Genomic DNA, 8,278 nt, shown 5'->3' with positions numbered 1-8,278 from the left:
AAACTAGATGTAACTTGAGGGTTGCTTACATAGAAAAATAATCTCATAAATAAGATTCACACTTATTTTAAGTTTACATAATAGCAAAGATTTAATGTATAAATAATAATAAAAATATATAAATAAAAATAGCAAAGATACATGCATTAATCCCTTTGGATTAATCTGTGTCAAGGTAAAATTAATATGGGTGTATTGAATATATAGCATTTCAGAAGGGTGATACTTTAACTGATTAGTACCAAGAGTAAACAATTCAAGTCATTTCACATTGGATGCATTACTTAGTCATTCCAGTCAGGTTTTTACTTTAATGGATTTCCCTTAAAATAAATTTTCCATTCACCACTTTTTAAAAAATGAAGAATTTAAGGACCAGCAGATAGCATAATGGTTATATCACTGGACTTCTATGTAGTCAACCACAGTTTGAGTTTCAGATCCAGTGGCTTAAAACTCACGCTGGGTGCATGTGTGTGCATGCCCAAAATCCCAGGAGAAGAATGGAGAAGGGATTATTGTATAGTCATCCCATCGGGGGATTGATTGCTTGCTTTCTATCTCTCTATCTTTCTGTTGAGCATATACACCCTAGAGAAAAATCTGTCTAAAAAAATTAAGAATGTAAAGTATGTTCCATACTATTAATTTTTAGCATAGAAACTTGAATAAGTAAACTTATGATATCTTAATATCATATGAAAATTCTACTGGCAGTAGATTAAGCAAAAATAGTGTGGTATGTATATTATGACTAAGCATTTCTTTATTCATATGAACACAAATATTTCAGAAAATTTGCTTCAAAAATTATTCTTCAAAAAATAATTAAGCTATGAAGGGCAGTGATTTAATCCAAGCCTCCTGTATTTTCACGAGACAACACAGGCTCAGAATACCACAGCTTGCTCAAGGTCACAAAGCCAATTAACAACAGTCCAAGAATGGGCTTCAAATTTCTCTATTGAGCCTGGTGTTCATGCCACCAACACTTCTTTGTTTTTTTTTTGTTTTTTTTAGAGAATTTTACCTTAGAGCACATGTGCTTGCCAGAAAGAGAGACAGAGAAAGTGAGAAATCACTCCCCAGAGGTGAATAGCCATGCCACAATCCCTTCTCTATTCTCGCACACCCGGCATGAGTTTCAAGACACCGAGTCTAGGATTTGAACCACTGTTGGTCATGTGGGAGTCCAGTGACATAAATGCCACCGTCCTCAGGGGTGATTTCTCTCTTTCTCTCATATGAGTACACACTCCCTTTGGGACACCTCCTTTAGCAAAACCAAAACAAATTAACAAAAATCAGCTGGCTAGAATCTTGGAATTTATATACTAAAAGCCATTTATCTTGTTCTCTTAAGCAAAGTGGCTTTGATGTACTGTCTGCAGCTTCGGGCACCCCTGAGAGGTCTTGGAACCTTGTCCCCCAGATGAGAGGACTACTGTAACTGATTTTGTTTGATGATAGTTGCTACTTCAAGATTATAAATATTATTGCCATTTTAGTCATTAGTCATTGAAATAATGGCAAGATAGACATAAGTGAACTTAATTTTAAAAATGCAAATACTTTGGGCCAGATGGTGACACAGCAGTAAAACTCGATGCTCTGGAGGGCTTATCCACACAGGAAGGTGGCCAGTTCCCATCCAGACTCTTCTCTGGTACACTGGGCATGGGTGTGCCTGTGGCCTGGGCTGGCTGAAGCTGGGCCTGGATTATGGTATCAAGACTCTCTCATAGAATAAATAAATAAATAAAGCAATATTTGCTTAATTTGACTATTTCAAAACTATTGTACAACTGCCCAGCTGTGCAAACATTTCACAAAAATGTTCTATGTAACAATTAAGGAAGTACCGATGTAGGAAAAAGATAGTTTTAACTTAAAAACAGAAATTAATCTTTTTCTAGTGATAAAAGTTTCTTTAATTAATATAATAGATGGTCTTTATCTTGAATTCCTTTAAATAATAAACTTGCCTCTGTTGTTATGTATTTGGAGAAAGCGTCATAAACCTGGGGTCATTCAGGAGGGCTCTAAAGTGTTATGAACCACGGTCATGCTAAGAGCAATTAACAGTCTGCCAAAGCATCTCAAAGTGACAAGGCAATAATATTCCATTCTAAAATGGAATGTAAATACAGCTTTTAAAGAAATTTAAGATATGTCAGTTTAGATACATTTATTGAATTTAGATACATTTATTGAATTAAAGGATGGATATCTTTTCAAAATAAGAGCTCTAAGGGACTTTAAAAATTGTAAAATTTCTCTTTTTTTTATTAACAGAGATAATGACGACCTTTATGTAACATGTATAAGTCAATTAAGCATATTATTTCACAAAACTAAAAACAAACATTGGGTCCAGCAGGCGGTGTGGTGGTTAAGGTGTCAGACTACTACATGGCTACCACAGTTTTCGATTCCTTCTCTCTCTCTCTCTCTCTCTCTCTCTCTGTGTGTGTGTGTGTGTGTGTGTGTGTGTGTGTATGTGTGTGTGTCTCTGGTGAGCCTGTAGAAAATTAAAAAGAATAATAAAAATAAATAGCCAATTTTAGAAAAGCAACAAAAAAATAAAACACATTGTATAGGTACTTTTAAATTCAAAGGAAAAAGGCAATGCCCATATAACTAACCTGAAACACATCTTTCTCCATGCTATTACTCGAAGGCCTGGAAATTCAGCTAGAAACCACTGAAGTTTCTCTTGAAATGAGATTTCTGCTGTATACTAAACTATTATCAGGATTTCCAACAGGAGATGCTCTAAGACTGGTCTTGTAATAAGACTGTTGAGTAAAAATCTCTTCTGCTGTTTGTCCATAAGATGTTTGGCCCTGACTATTGCTAACTTCTCATCAGTCCTGTGAATGTTGCAAAGACAGATGCTTAGCATTTCATTTTTCTCTAAATGAATCCTAAATGCCTGCATTTTTTTTAAAAAAAAAAAGCTTTATAATAATTAATGGAATTTTTCGTATTGTAGCATAGTAAATGTGTCAGAACTTAAATCCTTTACACAATTATAAATTTAAAATAGATGCAAACAAGTACCAGTATTTCTAGAGGGAGTCCTAACTACCAAGTAATTCAAAGTATGGAAGGGAGAGGATTCAGCTATTGAGGATGCATGGTTTAACACCAGCTACCTCTTGGAGTGGCTTCATGTAGAAGATTCCTGAGGAAATGGGAATATTCCATAGAAACAGTTGTGCTTAAACGGTTACTATGCAAGATGGTGGATGTGTTAGTTTGCTTGACTACAAGAGCTACTTCACGTCATAAAAATATGTCAAAACATCATGTTGTACTCCTAAATATATACAATTTTAAAAACTAAAGCTAAAAATGCTTGTATTTAGTAACCCAGTTTAAAGATGAAAAAAAAAAATCTCCTCAGACATCTCTAAGCACTTGCTCTTCACTACCTTTGTATGTTTCACATGTTACCCGGGAGATACTAAGCATTAGACACTGAGGAATAATTCAGAGCAACCCTTCTAGGGGACCGTGAGAGAGCAGAGCTGGTGATCAAGAACTAACACAGCACTAAAGGCAATAAACTCATAACAGTACCAAGATATTCGAGGTCAGAGTCTGCCCTTTATGCCTCCACAAGTTGCCTCAGGCTGACCAACACACTGTTTTAAACATATTCTGAATTATGCTTTTCTTCATCCTTGTGTCAACCTCCCCTGCTTCACAACTCTGGCTTTATGAAATCGGAGAAACTATAAAGGATAGTTGGTGTCCAGGGCCCTCCACTTACGATATCGAAGGTCATACTCGAGGAATGTTCATTTGACAAGTGCTAGGATGTGAGAGGAATAAGTTACACTAAAGCCACTGGGTTTGAGTTGGGACCATCCAAAAATAACTTTGTCAATATTTCTGTTTAGATAAATTTCTTAACAAAATCACTGTCTAAATTATAAAGTTTCAAAAATACTAAGCTGATAGACTACATGAGAATATTAACAGAGAAATAAAAACAAAAGCCATATTAAACCAAAAAAGGCACAGAGACATAAACTATCCTGGACCAACATTCTAAAGAAAGTTCATTTAATAACATCATTTTTAAAAATTATATTCTCAGTCAGCTTTCACTTCCCACTAATCTCACAAACCTATTGCTAAAAATTATTTTTAGATGCAAATGAATGTGCTTAATTTAGTTTCTGTGATTCTTTTATATGTTTTACTTACGTTGTCAGTTTCTCAGATAATGATTTTATAACTTGTGATTCTTCTAGACTGAGTTGCTTATATTTTTCTAATTCTGTTTTATTAGAATCTTTTTGAGAAGGTCTTATTTTGAGGATTTCAGATTCTAGATCTCTCATTCTGAGTCCCATCAGACTTATAGATGAAGCATAACTATTCGCTCTTAACTGCTCTAAGTTTTCTTGAGATACTGCTTGTTCCTAAAGCAAATTAAAATGATACATTTTTTAGATTATAACATTAGTAATTGTGTATTTGTCAAAGAAAATAAGTTTTTTAACTGCCAGAAAACACATGGGTTTGCAAGAAAGAGACAGAGAGATAGAGAAGGTTAGAGTATACCTGTGCCAAAATCCCTTCCATTCCATTTTCCCCTTGGGATATTGGGCATGTACGGACACATGCCCCATGTGTTTTTCAAGGCACCATGTCCAGAACTCAAACCACATAGTTAGCTGTGTGACATGCAGTCCCCTTAACTTCCACATCACGTGCTGGCCCAGAGATAAATATTTTATATTTCACCTAATTTCCACATGTTTAAAATTGTCCTCTGATTCAGTAACTCAAAACTAATACGTGCTGGCCCAGAGATAAATATTTTATATTTCACCTAATTTCCACATATTTAAAATTGTCCTCTGAGTCAGTAACTCAAAACTAAAGCAAACAAATACACAGGCATTCCGGTTGTAATTATTTTAGAAGATTTATCTTTTTAGGGTAACCGTATAGCCTCATGGTTAAGGGAACCTGATTCCACATGTCTTATTGCCAGTTGAGTCTCAGTCACAACAGCTTGAAAAACACTCTAGGTGTGTGTGAGTGTGTGTGTCCAAAATCCCAACAGGATAAAGAAAATCAGGAGAAAGATTTTCGAAATGACTATGTTCCACTGTGGACATGATAAAGAAATTGTAATTTAGGATATACAAAGAACATTTACAATTAAAAATTGAGAAGACAAATGCAATTTAAAAATAGACAAAATAGGGCCAGCATGTTTCCTAGTGGTTAAGGTGCTGGACTCCCACATGGCCAATTGCTGTTTAAGTCTGGGACTTGATGGCTTAAAAATAACATGCGGCATGTGTGCCTGTGTACTCAAAATCCAGAATAAGAATGGAGGAGAAGGGATTGTGGTGTGGCCATCTCCCCTGATGGGGATGATTTCTCACTTTGCCTCTCACTGTATCTTTGTCTCTCTCTCTCTGGTGAGTACACATGCCCTATGACAACAACCAAAAAGAAAAAAAAAAGACAAAAATTTTGAATTGGAAGGAGGGATATGAAGACAGCATTGTTGAGACAGGAAGGTAGTGTTGTTATATTTTGATCAACTCGACCGGGGAGAAATGTTCACATATTGAAATGATCACCTTGTAAGATAAATAATGTGATTGAATGTATTAAAAAATGTAAATAAAAAATTTTGAATAGGCATTTCTCCAAAGAAGATGCAGAAATGGCTAAGAAGTGCATGAAATGATGTTTAACATCATTAGTCAATAGGGAAATGCAAATCAACACCAAATTGAGGCATCACTTTACACCACTAGAATGGAATCCTGTTTCAATAAAAAAGATGAAAAACAAGAGTTAACAAGGATATGGAGAAATTAGGGCCCTCATAGAATACAGAAATGTAAAATGGTGCATCCACTTTGGAAAATAGACTGGTAACTGCACAGAAGGTTAAGCACAGAATGACCATAAGACCCAGCAGTCTACTCATAAGACAAATGAGATCAGATGCAAATGACAAAAACTTGCACAAAAAATGTCATAGATCATTATTAACTGTAGCCAAAAAGTGGGAACTACTCAATGAAAAGTTCAAGTGCTTTGAGGATACATAAAACGGAAAACATACCCATACAATCGAATTCTACTTAGCAATAAGAAAAAATGAAGTACTGATTCATGCTATGACAAAGATGGCCCGAGAAAAAATTATGCTAAATGAAAGAAATAAGTCACAAAAGACCACATATTGTGTGATTCAATTGGTACAAAATATCTAGAACTGGTAAGTCTATAGAGCCAAATCAGATTGTTGGTTCCCTAGGGCAGAGCAGAAAAGAGGTAACTAGTGGAAATGGCTAAAGGCCTGGGGTTTCCCTTTAGGGTGATAAAAAATGTTGTAAAATTGATTGTGGTAGTGATTGCATAACTCTGTGAATACACTGAAAGTCACTGAAGGGTATATGTTAAATGAGTGAATTGTGTGGAATGTCAACTATATCTTGATGAAGATGTTACTGAAAAACTGATTTGATACTGTTGATTTGAGGTCATGTAATGATGTACTACCCAGCTTTAGATCATTGGCAAGATTTCAAAACACTAGAATCAAAAGAAAGCCTTCATTATAGAAAAATTATGTATCAAAAGCTATCTTTAATATGAAATCTTAAAATAAAAAATTTAAATGCTATCTTCTTCACTGGTATCAGTTCTATAAAATTAAAAGAAAAGTCTTTATTTCACTGCTCAAAGCTCTGAGATATTTCTACTTCCCAAAATTAAGTGATTTTTTTTTTGGTCCCCAAATTGATAAAATAAAAAAAAAAACTTTACCTTATGTTTCTGCATACTAACTTGAATATCCATTTCAGATTGACTACGTTTTAAATCTTTTTGGAAACTAATTTATCCATTTTCATATTCATTTAATTTCTTTCTTGTCATTTCCAACAGTTTCTTAAATCTATAGGAATGTTCCAGATGAGCTAAGTCAAACTTTTTTAAGAGTAAAGATTTAATAACTGTTTAATTAGATACTATGTTCTATTACAGAAGAGAAACAATCTATAAATTACAACCTTCTCTCATTTGTTTCAACATAACATTGTTTGAAAGCATGCTAACAAAATTATAATCTTGGGTAAATAATAAGAAAATTTGTATGATATATTGTAAGTGAGGAACTAATATTGTTACCATATACCAAGTTCTTATAAATAAAATATCTATTTTAGTATGGTAATATTAATATAAAACACTCCACAAATAGACATTAGCTATAACCCAGAGATCATTATGAGAATAAAAAGAGTAAAACCATACTTACTTAAAAATGTTTTAAAAAGATACAAAAATACATTTTGGTGCCTACTGAAAATGGTTGAAGAGAAGAAAAGAAAGTACACACACAAAAAAATCAAGGAGATCATGCCATGCAGGAGAGTCAGAGAATAACCATGTCTGAAGGTTGAACTCGGTGGGAAAAGGTAACAGGAAGAGCTTAAGAAGGAAATCGGGCACGAGATAATGTGGAAACACTGAAACATCTGTCTCAAGAGGAGATATAGAGCCCTTTGGGTACAATGTTAACAAAATGAAAGGAGTGCAAAACCATATAAAGAAAGGGAATTAAATGATCAGGAAATAATTGATTAGAATCAAAAATTAAACTGAAGTACTAGGCAAATAAATATAAAAATATCTTTGTTTGAAGTTCCAAAGACACAGAGAGACATTACATAAAAGAAAAAAAAAACACCTGGGTGGTAAAAATACAACTGCTCATTTTATTCTTCTTTATGTAATATACATATTTTCTATATGGGATACCTATGTACAATATATCCATGTTTGTGTATATACAATATATGTATTATATACATGTGTGCCTAAATCTTCTTAAAGAAAGAGAAGTTTAATAACATATATACCTCATACACATATGAGAGGGACCCACAGAAAATGAATAAATTTCCATTAATATTTTTTTATAACTAAAAAAAGAAAGAGGCACAATGAAAATACAGGTCAATCAGAATAATGGTGGGGCCCAGGGGTAGTGTGATGATTAAGAATGCTGGATCCCACATGACTGTCTGCAGGATTGGAGTCCTGGACCCAGTAGCTCGGAAAATATTCCAGGAGCGAATGTGTGTCCAGAATCCTGAGAGAAGAGTGGAGTAGAAGGGGTTGGTTACAGTGTGGCTGTCTCTCCTGGGGTGTGTACTTTCTCACTTTTCTTCTCTGTCTCTCTCTGGCAAGCACATGCATTCCATAGCAAAACTAAAAAAAAAAA

The 8,278-nt window shown here is 34.3% G+C and overlaps 1 pseudogene; it reads right to left on the bottom strand.

Moving 5' to 3' along the window:
• Positions 1 to 4,218: 4,218 nt before the first annotated feature.
• LOC106733917 (ankyrin repeat domain-containing protein 26-like) overlaps positions 4,219 to 8,278 on the bottom strand; it is a 22,026-nt pseudogene continuing 17,966 nt past the window's right edge.

Source organism: Tupaia chinensis, unplaced genomic scaffold (assembly GCF_000334495.1).
Source record: "Tupaia chinensis unplaced genomic scaffold, TupChi_1.0 Scaffold146015_1, whole genome shotgun sequence".
NCBI lineage: Eukaryota > Metazoa > Chordata > Mammalia > Scandentia > Tupaiidae > Tupaia > Tupaia belangeri.
The sequence above is the reverse complement of the archived record's forward strand: the minus strand, read 5'-3'. Positions and strand labels throughout refer to the sequence as shown.